The following is a 12,815-nucleotide window of genomic DNA, read 5'->3' on the forward strand; positions in this document are numbered from 1 at the left end:
TTGCCTGTGTTAGCTGATGAGCAGGGTGCAGCTGCCACATGAAGCCAGTAACCCTCTCTTATCCATTCATTCCACAGACATGTCACATTGTAGGTACTGTGTCTCGGGATCCCTAGCTCATTCCTGAAACACCCTATGGCTAGTAACAAACAAGCAGACAAGTGCCAAGATAATGGTATCTGCAGAGAGGGTCACAGGGCTAAGCATGTGTGAGAAAACAAAATGATAAGCCACCCAAAAGATGGACAGGAAGGAGGCCAAAATGTTGGGAGCCATCTTCTGGGGTGTCCTCAACAGGCAGGTGCAGATGTGAGCTGGAAGAGTTCCCAATAGATCAAACATGGGAAGGACAGAGTGTCCCCACGAGCCACCTGTCCGGAAGTGTGCTGCTGTGCGAATGTGCCAGCATCAAATCTTCAGCAAGATCTGGCAGTGCCGTTGGCGATGCCGTGGGCACCATGGCAGGTGTATATAGAGGGTGTACAGAGAGTTTGTGAATGCACATATGTGAGTGTACATGAGTGAGTGTCTGGGTAGACGCATGCTGTGTTGTGGTATGTGAGTGTATGTCAATGTGTCACACTGTGTGGGAATGTGCTGCATTAGTGTGCATATGTCATGGCATGTGAATGTGACTATGTTACGGTATGTGCTTATGAATATGTTATGTGTATGAGTGTGACAATGATATAAAAGGTGTGTGGGTGTGACTATGACATGGTGTGTGAGTGTGACTATGTTATACGGCAGGTGAACACGTGTGTGTGTGTGTGTGTGTGTGTGTGTGCGTGTTATGGTGTGTACATACACTTGTATGTGTATATGTCCATCATTATGGTATGTGTGGTTATAGTAAAGTATATGAGTTTTATAGTACGTGTTTGTGACAGTGTTATAGTACACGGATGTGTTATGAAGTGTTTATTTATGCATGTGTGAAAATGTCTTGTGACGTGAGTGTATATGAATGTGTTATGAAATATGAGTGTGTTGTGTATTTGTGTTGAGTGGGGAGATTTATGAAGTATGTGGGAATATGTGTGAATGTATACCATGTATTTTATGTGAGTGTGAATACAAATGTGTCTTGTGCATATATGATTCTGGTGTGTGTGTGTGTGCAACTTTTATGTATGCATGTGTATGTGCATAAACTTGTAGTGTGTGTATAGTAAGTGTGCATGCATAGTACCCATGTGAGTGGCCAGAGTGTAGATGTGCATGTATGTACACAGTGTATATGGGGGGCTGGGTAGAGTGTGTGTGTGTGTGTGTGTGTGTGTGTGTGTGTGTGTGTGTGTGTGTGAATGGGGTGTGTGTGTGTGTGTGTGGTGTGTGTGTGTGTGTGTGTGTGTGTGTGTGTGTGTGTGAATGGGGTGTGGTGTGTGTGTGTGTTGTGTGTGTGTGTGTGTGTGTGAATGGGTGTGTTGTGTGTGTGTGTGTGTGTGAATGGTGTGTGTGTGTGTGTGTGTGTGAATGGGGTGTGTTTTTTTTGTGTGTGTGTGTGAATGGTGTGTGTGTGTGTGTGTGTGTGTGAATGGGGTGTGTTGTGTGTGTGTGTGTGAATGGTGTGTGTGTGTGTGTGTGTGTGTGTGGTATGCTTGTCTCTGTGTGTTTGCAGAGAAAGAGTTTAACACAAAACAGTAGTGTGTATCTACTGACTTTAGCAGTCCACCCCAGGTCAATCTCCAGCCTCAGGGAGTTCTCCAAGGTTAGTGCTCAAGAAATCTCCCAAAAGGGCAAAACTGGTGCCTCGACTATGGAGCTTCCTTACACACCTCCTACCCACACCTCCTCATTTTAAAGCCCCTCACTTAGATAACATTTACAGTTGTAGAAAATGTGCAAACCAGGGAGTCAGCGTGTCTGCTTGAGAGGGGGAAGGAGCTGGGAGACAGTGGTGTAGTCTTTCTGTGCACTGCTCCATGATTCTAGATGCTAAGCCTCTTTTCATCTACAGTGAACGCCTTCTATACCTGCTCTGGATGGGTGTTTATCTCAGTCCTTTGCGGGTTTTTAAAATCAAATGTCTTAGGTTTGGGTTGTTAAATTTAGTTCTAGGTGTGTTTGCATATCCCTCATTAAATATGTGATTTGTAGATCCCTTCTCCTCAGGGGCAAACTCAGCCATCGGAATTCCACTTCCCTCAGCATCAATTGTGCAAACTATTCTCTCTCTATAGGACGGCCTTGGCACTGTGATGAAAGTCACTTGACTACATATGTCAAGGTTATTTCTGGGTGCTCCATGTCCTGATAGCTGCTTCCATGTCACTGCTGTGTTGCTTTAATTTCTGTGGCTTTACAGGAAATTTTGAAGTTGGTAAGAACTATTCTTTCAACTTTGTCCTTTTCAAGATTGTTGCCTACTCCATATTCCCTGAGACTCCATGTTGATTTTAAGGTAGATTTTTCTATTTCTGCACAAGGCACCACTCAAATTTTAATAGAGATGTTACTGAGACTGAGCTCAGCTGAGGTGGTATTGACATTTTTACAATACTGTCTTCCAGTCTATTGACATGGGATGTCTTTCCATTCATTTCCGTCTCTTTAGATATTTCCAGCAATGCTTTGTCAAATTCACCTTGTAAGTCTTTTCCTTCTTTGGTTAAGCTCATCCCTAAGTATTTTATTCTTCATGATACTATTGGAAGCAGAATTGTTCTCTCAGCTCCTTGTCAGGTTGCTCATTGTTGGTGGAGAGAAAGACAACTAATGAAGCAGGCTGTAGCTCAGGGGTAGAGAGCACTTGCCCAACATGTGTGAAGCCCTGGGTTCAATCCCCAGTATAATAAAAGAAAGAGAATCAGCTGAGCTTTTAATGCATTGACATTATAGCCTGATGCTTCACTGAGTTTATTGTTAGTTTTAACATTTTTGTGAAACTGAAGGGGGTCACATATAAGATCATAGTGTTTATAAACAGAAGTTTATTTCTTCCTTTCCAAGTCGGACACAAATCCAACTGGCACACAGAATGCACTCTCATTTGCAGGGAACTCAGAACAGCACACTGAGGCTCACACAGACCTGCTACAGGACCCCACTCTGCACACAGATGGGTGCAGGATGAGGAGACCTAAGAGGTCCCCTGCCTCCTGCATCCTGGGTTAGTCTCCTCCATGCTGGAAAGACCCTGGGCCCTGAGCTGCAGTGCAAACACACTCACCCATCTCCACACAGCAGGAATTGGTCCCAGGAGTCATATCCCTGGGAATAAAGTTCTTTCTTTCTCAGAGAGTAAAGTAGCATTTATTAGAGCATTAGACTGTACTAAGAAATGGTGCTCTCCAAACCAGGTGGCTGTATGTATGAGCTGCAGTGTACGTAGCAAAGCAGTCAGAGTACAGCATCCATTGTGCCAGACCAATGTCTGCTCCAGGACAGTGATTTGGACAGTTTCTACCCACCCAACAGTCGATGAATTCAACACACACAGTTCTACCTCCCCCCACTAGAGCTAGACCCCAGCATCCAGAGGAGGCCTGTCAACATCACCAGAGACATTCCAGCACAGCCATTCTATACCACCTCTACACCTGTCCCACAGAATAGGGGAAGAAAATAAAAACTAATCTTCAAAGACAGACAACAGGAGGCCCACTACCTCTTTCTGTGTTACAGATATGGCTGAACAACTGGACAGTGGTGATTATGTATATCATGTGTCTTAGTCAGGGTTTCTATTGCTGGGAAGAGACACCATGACCATTGTAACTCTTATAAAGGAAGACATTTGATAGAGTGGCTTACCGTTTCAGAGGTCCAGTACATTATCATCATGGTAGGACATGGTAGTGTGCAGGCTGACATGGTGCTGGAGCTGAGTGTCCTACATCTTGATAGGCAGGCAATAGGAAGTGAACTGAGACACTGGACATGGTTTGGGCATATATGAGTCCTCGAAGCCTGCCTCCACTATGGCACACTTCTTCCAAAAAAGGCTATCCCTACTCCAACAAGGCCATACCCCTAGTAGTGCCACTCTTCTTGGGGGCCATTTTCTTTCAGACCACCACCTCATGTGAGCAGTGACATGGACACAAAGACATCCAAGGATTCAGAAGGGCCAACTACGTGTCCCTCCCTCATTGCCTATGGCTTTATAATAGTCCTAAGAAAATGGTGGTTTGACACATAGGAAGACTCTAGATATAGAAAGCAGCTGACATGCAACCTTCCTAATACTGCAACCCTTTAATACAGTTCCTCACGTTGTGGTGACCACAAACAATAAAATTATTTTCATTGCTACTTCATAACTGTAATTTTGATACTATTATGAATCATAATGTAAATAAATAGCTGTGTTTTCCGATGATCTTAGGCAACCCCTGTGAAAGAGTTGTTTGACCCCCAAAAGGGGTGACAACCCACAGATTGAGAACCACCAATATAAATCATTAACTTCCATATCATGTTTGTTTTACCAGGATTCAGAAGGAATACCCATACAACACCCTGCCCCAAGTACCCAGAAAGTGGTCTCCACTGCACATTCAACTGAGGTATTTCCAAATGTGACTTTAGAGAGGCTTAAAGCAGGTGATAGAGTTCAGCTTCCAGGTTCCTGGCTTGAGTTCCTGGCCTGACATCTCCCAGTGATGGAGTGTGACCTGAGAGTTGTAAGCTGAAGTCAACCCTTTCCACCCGAGTTGTTTTGGGTCATGGTGTTTTATCATAGCAATAACCTTACTAACTTTTCACTCATGTCTCTCCAGATTTACTCTTTATCCTACTGCAGTCTGCCTGCAGAAACCCCTCTTCCTATCCCAACTCCAGATGCTAGGGACACCATCTTGGTTTAGGCCCTGATCTCTCTACCTCTTTCCCACTGACCTCTCGGCCTTCCATTCTATCCCATCTCCACTTCCTGTGTCAACCTCCAAGCTTCAGAAATACTTTCTACAAAGCACCCCAGTAGCCACCCTTGGCCAGGAAACAAGTAAGAGGTTTTCACTGTCCCTGCCCTTTCCCTTCCTGTATTCCCAGAATCACTCTTAGTCCTGAAGCAACACACCTGCAGGAGCCCCTTCTCCTTCCCTACGTCTACTCCCGGGGACTCCCCCAACTCTCAGACTTTCCTCCACGCCCATCTCTTACTTTGTGTCACCTTCAAACTGCAGAAGCTCCATCTACCGAGGATCCTACAGGCACCACATTTGCCTAAGATCCAGCAACAGAAACCAAAGAATAAAGACAATACTACATACTTATACCAAGAGACATCTCAAACATCGTAACTCCAGATGCCTAAACCCCAATGCAAAACACAAAAGATGAGCAGATAAGACAAAATCCCTCCTCCAGAAGTCAGTAATATTATTACAATCAGCCCTGAGAAATGCAGTCTCACTGGGACTTCAAAATGGCAGTTATGAATATGTTCAGGGACCTTAACAAAGATATGAAAAAAATACATTAATGAAGACTGTGAAAACACAAAGAGTAAAATAAAATTATGAAAACATATCAAAACGCAAAAGTAGACTGATTTTTGAAAAATAAAGCCCAAGCTGAAATAGAATGGGAAATGAAAAATGTAGAATGTTAAACAAAAACCTCAGAGGTTAAAAATGAGACAAGACATAGAAAAGTGAATTTCAAGTCTTGAAGACAAGGTAGAAGAAATGGATAACTCAGTTAAAGAAAATGGTAAATTTAAAAAAAAAAAAAAAATCCCTCTACAAAACATCAAAGAAATCTGAGACACTATGAAAAGACCAAACCTACAAATCATTGAAAAAGATAAAGAAAAAAGAAAATTTTGTTTTCTTTCTTTTTTAGTAATTATTCATTTATTTTACATCCCAACCACATCTTTCCTCGCCTCCCATTCCCTCCCTCACTTCCTCCTCTGTAACCCCCTTCCCCCATCCACTCCTCTTCTATTTCTATTCAGAAAGGGCAGGCCTCCTGTGGGTGTCAACAAAGCATGACATATCAAGTTACAGCAGGACTAAACACCTTCCCTTATTAAGGCTGGACAAGGCAACCCAGTATAAGGAATAGGTTCCCAAAAGCGTTAGGGACAGCCCCTGCTCCCACTGCTAGAAATCCCACAAGTAGACCAAACTACACAACCATCATACATGTAGAGGGCCTAAGTCAGTCCCATGCAGGCTCCCTCGCTGCCAGTCCAAACTCTGTGAGCTCCTATGCTCCTTTGAGTGAGCCTAGATTAGTTGTTTCTGTGGATTCCTTGTGATGTCCTTGATCCCCCATCCCCTACCTGGCTCATACAATCCCTCCTCCCTCTCTTCAGCAAGATGCCGCAAACTCAGTCCAATGCTTGACTGTGGGTCTCTGCATCTGTTTCCATCAGTTACTGGATGAAGGCTCTCTGATGACAATTAGAGTAGTCACCAGTCTGTGAGTATGGCAGAATATCATTAGGAATCCTTATGTTGACACTTTTTCTCCAGTTGTATTTGGTTCTATCCTAGGTCTATGGGCCATTCAGCCTCTGGGTCCCAACACTCTAAGCAATGTCAGGGGTGAGCTCACTCTCCTGGTATGGGTCTAAGGCTGGACCAGTTATTTGTTTGGCCACTTCCACAATATCCATGCCATCTTTCCCCCTCATGCTTTCCATAGGTAGGACAGACTGGAGGTCAAAGGTGGTGTGGCTGGGCCAGTGCCACAATCTCTCCACTGGAAGTCCCACCCAGTCACAGGAGATGGCCAGTTCAGGCTACTTGTCCATCGTTGTTAGGAGTCTTAGCCGGGGTCGTCTTGTAGATTTCTGGGAGTTTCCCTTGCGCTGGGTTTCTACCTGACTCCAAAATGCACCCTGTTTTCAGTCATATATTTCAGTACTCTTCCCCTCCACCCACCCCCTGAAACCTGATCCCTCATGTTCCCCTTTCCATCTGCTGCCAGTCCAACCACCAAATCTCTTCTATTTCCCCTTCCCTGGGAGATCCATGCAACCCCCCTTGGGTCTTCCTTTTACCTAGCCTCTCTAGATCTGGGGATTGTAACCTGGATATCCTTTACTTTACAGCTAATATCCACATGTGAGTACATACCATGTTTGTCTTTCTGGATCTGGGTTCCATCCATTTGCAAGAAGAACATTTCTTAGTTCTCTTTATGAAGCCACTATTACCCTAATAACAAAGCCACACAAAGATACAACAAAAAATGAAATTATAGACCTATATGCCTTATGAATATAGATGTGCAAATTTACAATAAAAACTTGCAGAAAGAAACTCAAAGAATTTTTCACTAACATCAGGAACATGACAAGGATACCCACTCTCTCCATATCTATTCAACAAAGTATTGAGTTTTAGCTACAGAGGAAGACAACTGAAGGAGATCAGGGGATACAAATAGGAAGGGAAGAAGTCAAATTATCCTGATTTGCAGGTGATACTATTTTATACATAAAAGACCCTAAGATCTCCCCCAGGAAACTTTTATAGCTGATAGACACTTCCAGCAAAGTAGTATATACAAAATTAATACTCAAAAAAACATAGCTTCCTATATACAAATGACAAATGGACCGAGAAAAAAATCAGAGAAATAATACCTTTCCCAATGTCCTCAAAAAAATAAAATAAAATACAATGGAGTAACTCAAGCCTGCAAGTAAAAGATTTGTATGATGAAAGCTTTAAGACACTGAGGAAAGAAACTGAAGAAGACTTCTAGAAATGGAAAGATCTCTTGTACTTGTGGAATGGTAGAACTAACATTGTGGAAATGGGCATCCTACCAAAAGCAATCTACAGATTCAATGCCATCCTCATCAAAATCCTAACACAATTCCTCCCAGAATTTGAAAGGATGATTTCCGGCTTCATATGGAAACACAAACAACTCTGGATAGCTAAAGCATGCCTAAATGATAAAAGAACTGCTGTGGAAGTAGCAGCATCCTAGATTTCAAGTTGTATTCCTGAGTTATTGTAATAAAAACAACATGGGACTAACATAAAAACAGACAGAGTGATCAATGGGATTGAACTGAAAATCCAGACATAAGTTCACACCCCTATCCAGAAATACACACTGCAGAAAAGACAGCATCTTCAACAAATGGTGCTGGTCAAACTGGATGACTGCATGTAGAAGAGTTGAAGTAGATCCATATCTATTATCCTGCTCAAAAGTCAGCTCCAAATGGACCAAGGATCAGATACCCTCTATCTGATAGAAGAGAAAGTGGGGAATAGCTTTGAACTTATTGCAAAGGAAAGTATTTTCTGAACATGACACAAATAGTGCAGATACTAAGACCAACAATTAATAAATTAGAAAAGCTTCTGTATGGCAAAGAATGCCATCATTCAGTCAAAGTAGCAACCTACAGGATGGAAAAATATCTTTACCAATTATACATCTGATAGAGGGGTAATATCTAAGATACATAAAGAACTAAAAAAAACTTACCATCAAGAAAACAAAAAACCCAATCAAAAATGGGATACATAACTAAGCAGAAAATTCTCAAAAGATGAAATAAATGGCTAAGAAACATCAAAATGTTCAATATTCTTAGCCATCAGGGAAATGCAAATTAAATGACTTTGAGACTTCATCTTATCCCTGCCAGAATGGCCAAGATCAATAAAACAAATGGCAGCACATATTGGCTGGGATATGGGGAAAGGTGAACAGTTACTCTTCTAGATACAACAGGACTAGAGTACACATAAACTCACATAGACAGGCAGGCAGCATGCATGAGACTTAAGTAGGTTTAGGTCAGACAGGGTCCTAGCACTGAGATGGGGAGGTGGACACAGGGTCAAACACCCTTAACCAAGAAGCTACCTGCAATTGGGAGCTACTGGCAAAGAGTTTTCTCCAATGAAGTCTCACCAGGTATACCATCTACACTTCAGGGAAGGCCCCATGCCCAGCCAATGCAAAACAAACTTCATAGTATTGGGGTATTTTTTATTTCATCTCACTTTTTCAAGCATTTTTGTCTTATTAGTCTTTCACTTGTTTGTATGATTTTCCTTTTTGTGGTTTTGTTTGTGGGGTTTTTTGTGTTTCTTGGGTGTCTTTTGGGTTTGGTTTTTTGTTTGTTTGTTTGTTTTTGAAAGAGGGAGAAAAAGAACACCAGGTTGTGTAGACAGGGAGATCTGAAAGGAACTGAGAGAGGAAAAAAATGAACAGAATATATTATATTAAAACATTCTCAATAAAAAGGCTTAAAGAAAGTAACATAGAAAGTAAAAAAGAGATACAGGCCCAGGGTCCTTCACAGAGCTCTTCCAGACCCACAATGCTCCACAGTCCTGGTACCAATCATCAATGAAATGACACAAGGCAGTGTGAAGGCCAGAAGACCTGCAGTGGGGTGGGGGTGGGGGGCTGAAATGCCTTTCACAAGCAAGAAATGAGCACACCAGATACCATCTCAGACAGTCAAACCAGTTCATCACCACAGGCAAAAGGAGCCTACAGAGCAGGGTATGCTGGGCAGGAAAGCTAGGCACCACAGGCCCTCGTGTCTTCTAGAAGATGGGGACAAACACTTCAGGCCAGGAAACATTAGCTCTAGCCCAGGGAAAAGGGAAAACAGCAAGACAAGCAGATATGTTGGGGAAACTTGCTCTAGAGAAAGGGAAAGGACCCAGATGGCGCAGGAGAGAGCTTTCTCATGTCCAAGGGGTCAAGAGTGGGTTAGTTCAATATTAGTTCTGCCTATTTTACTTTCAGGAAGACCAAAGCTTGGGCTTCCTGTGACTCGCTGGTGCCTTAGCATAAACTGGTTTTGCGGAAGTCCCAAGTGCAGGTGAAAAGGTCTATTCTCCCAAGTGACAGGGTTGGAGAGTTCGTGAGTGTCATTTTCCGTGTCTTTTCTGAAATGACAAGAATGATACATATCAAATTCTAGGAATGAAAGTTCAAAGCCTGTTAAATTCATGGCTGCAGAAGCAGCGAAAGGGAGGGACAAAAGGCGAGAAGGAAAGAAGGAAAAAAGGGAAGGAAGGGGCGAAGGAAGAGAGGAAGAAACAAAGAGAGGAAGGCGGGGAGGAGGAAGGAAGGGCAGGGGGAGAGAATAAGAGATGAGGAAGAAAAGGAAAAAGAAAGATGGGTGGGAAGGAGGGAGGAGGGAAGGGAAGAAAGGGGAAAGAAAAAGGCAGGCATCCTGACATTAAAAAAGTATTTTTCATAAAATTACTAATTCTCATGGTAAACTAACTCTTTCAGAACATAAAAATAGAGAACATTTTCAGTCTAATTTTTAAAGATTTGTCTTGTCATCTTCTAATGGTGTGTATGTACGTGAATCTGTGTGGATGTATGCCTGTGAGTGCAGGTGTCCTTGGAGGCCAGGGGCACTGGATCCTTCTGCAGCTGGAGGACGCTGACACAGCATGGCCACAGACAGACAGTCAGCCTTAGAAGGAAAGCAATGTGTCTCTGACATGGGGAGCCAGATGGAATGGCCAAAAAGAGGACATCCGGTTTTTGAGGGCATTGTCACACTGTCCCAGATAGTTTTGCAAGACTCTGTGGGTAAGATATGTAAAATAAAATAAAAATATTACTGCTATCCAGTCCAAATTTCTGCAAGCAATCAAAGAACCTTCCGGCCATGGGAAGGATGTGTCTTGTAATACTCCCTATAAATTTAGTCAAAATGGGTGCTGGGAAGAAAGAGCCCAGAATCAGAGCTTGAGGCCTTGCCCCCACTTAGCAGAATTTGGAAGGAGGCTCTTGCAAGGTTCCTGGGACTTCTTTCTGCCATCAAGACAAGAGAATTCCACACAGTAGCAGGACATGTTGCCTTCTGGCTTTATTCCTATTCCATCTCTGGATGTGGGACACTGGATCCTGGTCAGAAGGGGCCACGTCTTGTCATGACAGAGAGCATGAATGCCACTTGTGTGGATGGCCCCACTGAACATCTGGGGAGGGGCTGAGCATACTTTTATAGGACAGGAAAGTGAAGAACCTGACATAGTATAATTAATCACAATATACAAAAAGCAAGCAGGCAACATTATGAGCAAACAATATCCTTAATATGGGAGCAACATGCACAAATAAAATTCACCAAGACTTCTATGTGAATGGGCAAACAATGTGAGCAAATGATTTTTGAAAGGGGAAGTTGCTTATGATACAAGTGTGGAGACCTGAGTTTACTCCCCAGGACCCAGTGAAGAAGGCAAACATGCCTAGGCATACTTGTGCTGAGATGACAGATTCCTGGGGCGTACTGGCCAGCAGCCTAGCCTTCCAAGCCAATGAGAGATACTGTCTCAAAGTATGACACCTGAGGAATGACTTCTGAGGCTAACCTCTATCCTACACATGTATGCGCACACCATGAGCACACACACATGCACGTGCTCACACACACACACACACACACACACACACACACACACACACACACACACACAGAGTATAATGAATTATGTAAAACCAAAATAACATTTCTGCTATGGAAGCAGCCCTTCCAGCAGGAAGAGGTGCAGCTTTGCAGAGGAAAAGGCTTATTGGGCTAGTGTTCACTGAGACCCCCCAAGAGCTGGTCCCTGAGGTGATCCCTTACAGGCAACTTCACTCTCTGATTAAGGCTGGATGAGGGATCCTTGGAGAGCAGTTAGCATCTTGCCAAGGTCCTTGGTGATGTCACTCTCGTTTCTGTAACCATTTCCCAGAGCTTCGAGAGTTTGACTTCTGTGTATCCGCTGGCAGAGCTCACCCTGATCTCTCCAGAGTCCCCACATCAGACAGAGGACCTACTTACAGAGAGCATATAATCCAGTCACCTCCACCTGCCTCAGTTTCCAGCAGCCAGCCTTCTACAGAGAACCGTGAGTATCCTGTGACATCTTTTTTTTTCCTTCCAGGAACCAAAGTCACCAGAGGAAACTCACAGAGCCAGCAGCATCACTTGTCCCCACATAAATAGCTGCTCACCCTCTCCTCAAACTGGCCCTAAGTATGTTTATAACAACTCATCATAGAGGGTTTTCCTCAAAGCTAGCAGCAGCTGTGTTGGCCACACCCTCAGTTTTGAACGAACAAGTTAAACCAGCAGCAAGTTATCCAGAATGAATTTTTCCTGTCTTCACTCAGGGCATGACTCGCATGCAGAAGCATTCATGGAGCTGAGCTTGGCCACTGGTTTGATGAAGACTTGCAAGTACCTACTGTCTGCCATCCCTGTGTAGGAGACTGGAGATTTGAGGATGAAAAGGAAGGGCCACCCCTTAGGAGCTGAAAGTGCATGTTGGGAACAACACTACAAGCATAAGCTTGGTAGGCAGTGGGAAGGACCAGAGCACACACATCTTCAGGGAGAGCAGGTGGGCTTCTGGCTGGGGTGTGAGATTTTTCTACTTTTAATTGGTGCATGAATATCACACTTGCTTACGGGGCACTGAGTGGCATTTTACTTCCTCTGTATGGTGGGCCATAGCTGGCACATTCCTATTGCCACAAACACACCCTCTTTGGGTTAGAATTCTTCAAAACCCTCTCAAGTGGCTATTTTGAAGCATGCAACAAGCTCTTGTCAATCATAGAGTCACAAAATACAGATAACACAGATGGCTTCGGGTGGGACTTGCACGTGGTTGTGTTGTTGTTTAGATTTGGTGGGGGCAGTATTTGGTTTTGATGGATCACATGTATTCCAAGTTGGCCTCAGACTTAGTCTGTAGTTGAGACTGACTTTGAACTTCTGGCCCTCCTGTCTTTGCCTCTTAACTGCTGGATTACAGGCATGCACCAACACACCATGTTTAGGCAGTGCTGAAGGCTGAACTTTTGGCTTTGTGTGTGCTGGACAAGCACTCTATCAGCTGTGCTATAACCCAGAC

At 43.6% G+C, this 12,815-nt stretch overlaps 1 long non-coding RNA gene across 15 annotated transcripts in view; it reads right to left on the reverse strand.

Annotated features, from left to right (window-relative positions):
- The window catches only part of LOC103162993, a 128,619-nt gene that overhangs the window by 68,925 nt on the left and 46,879 nt on the right, over positions 1 to 12,815 (reverse strand). For 5 of the 15 annotated variants that reach the window (XR_004768396.1, XR_004768400.1, XR_004768397.1 and 2 more), the window contains exons 5-6: positions 9,685 to 9,833; positions 7,035 to 7,115 (exon numbers count right to left, since the gene is read on the reverse strand). The exons of 1 other annotated variant lie outside the window; for it this stretch is intronic. This is a non-coding gene — a long non-coding RNA (uncharacterized LOC103162993). Of the gene's footprint in view, positions 1 to 5,837; positions 6,797 to 7,034; positions 7,116 to 7,413; positions 9,834 to 12,815 lie in introns of those variants that run through there. 9 more of the 15 variants (XR_004768391.1, XR_004768394.1, XR_004768392.1 and 6 more) reach the window with 9 other exon arrangements.

This window comes from Cricetulus griseus, chromosome 2, assembly GCF_003668045.3.
Source record: "Cricetulus griseus strain 17A/GY chromosome 2, alternate assembly CriGri-PICRH-1.0, whole genome shotgun sequence".
Taxonomy (NCBI): domain Eukaryota; kingdom Metazoa; phylum Chordata; class Mammalia; order Rodentia; family Cricetidae; genus Cricetulus; species Cricetulus griseus.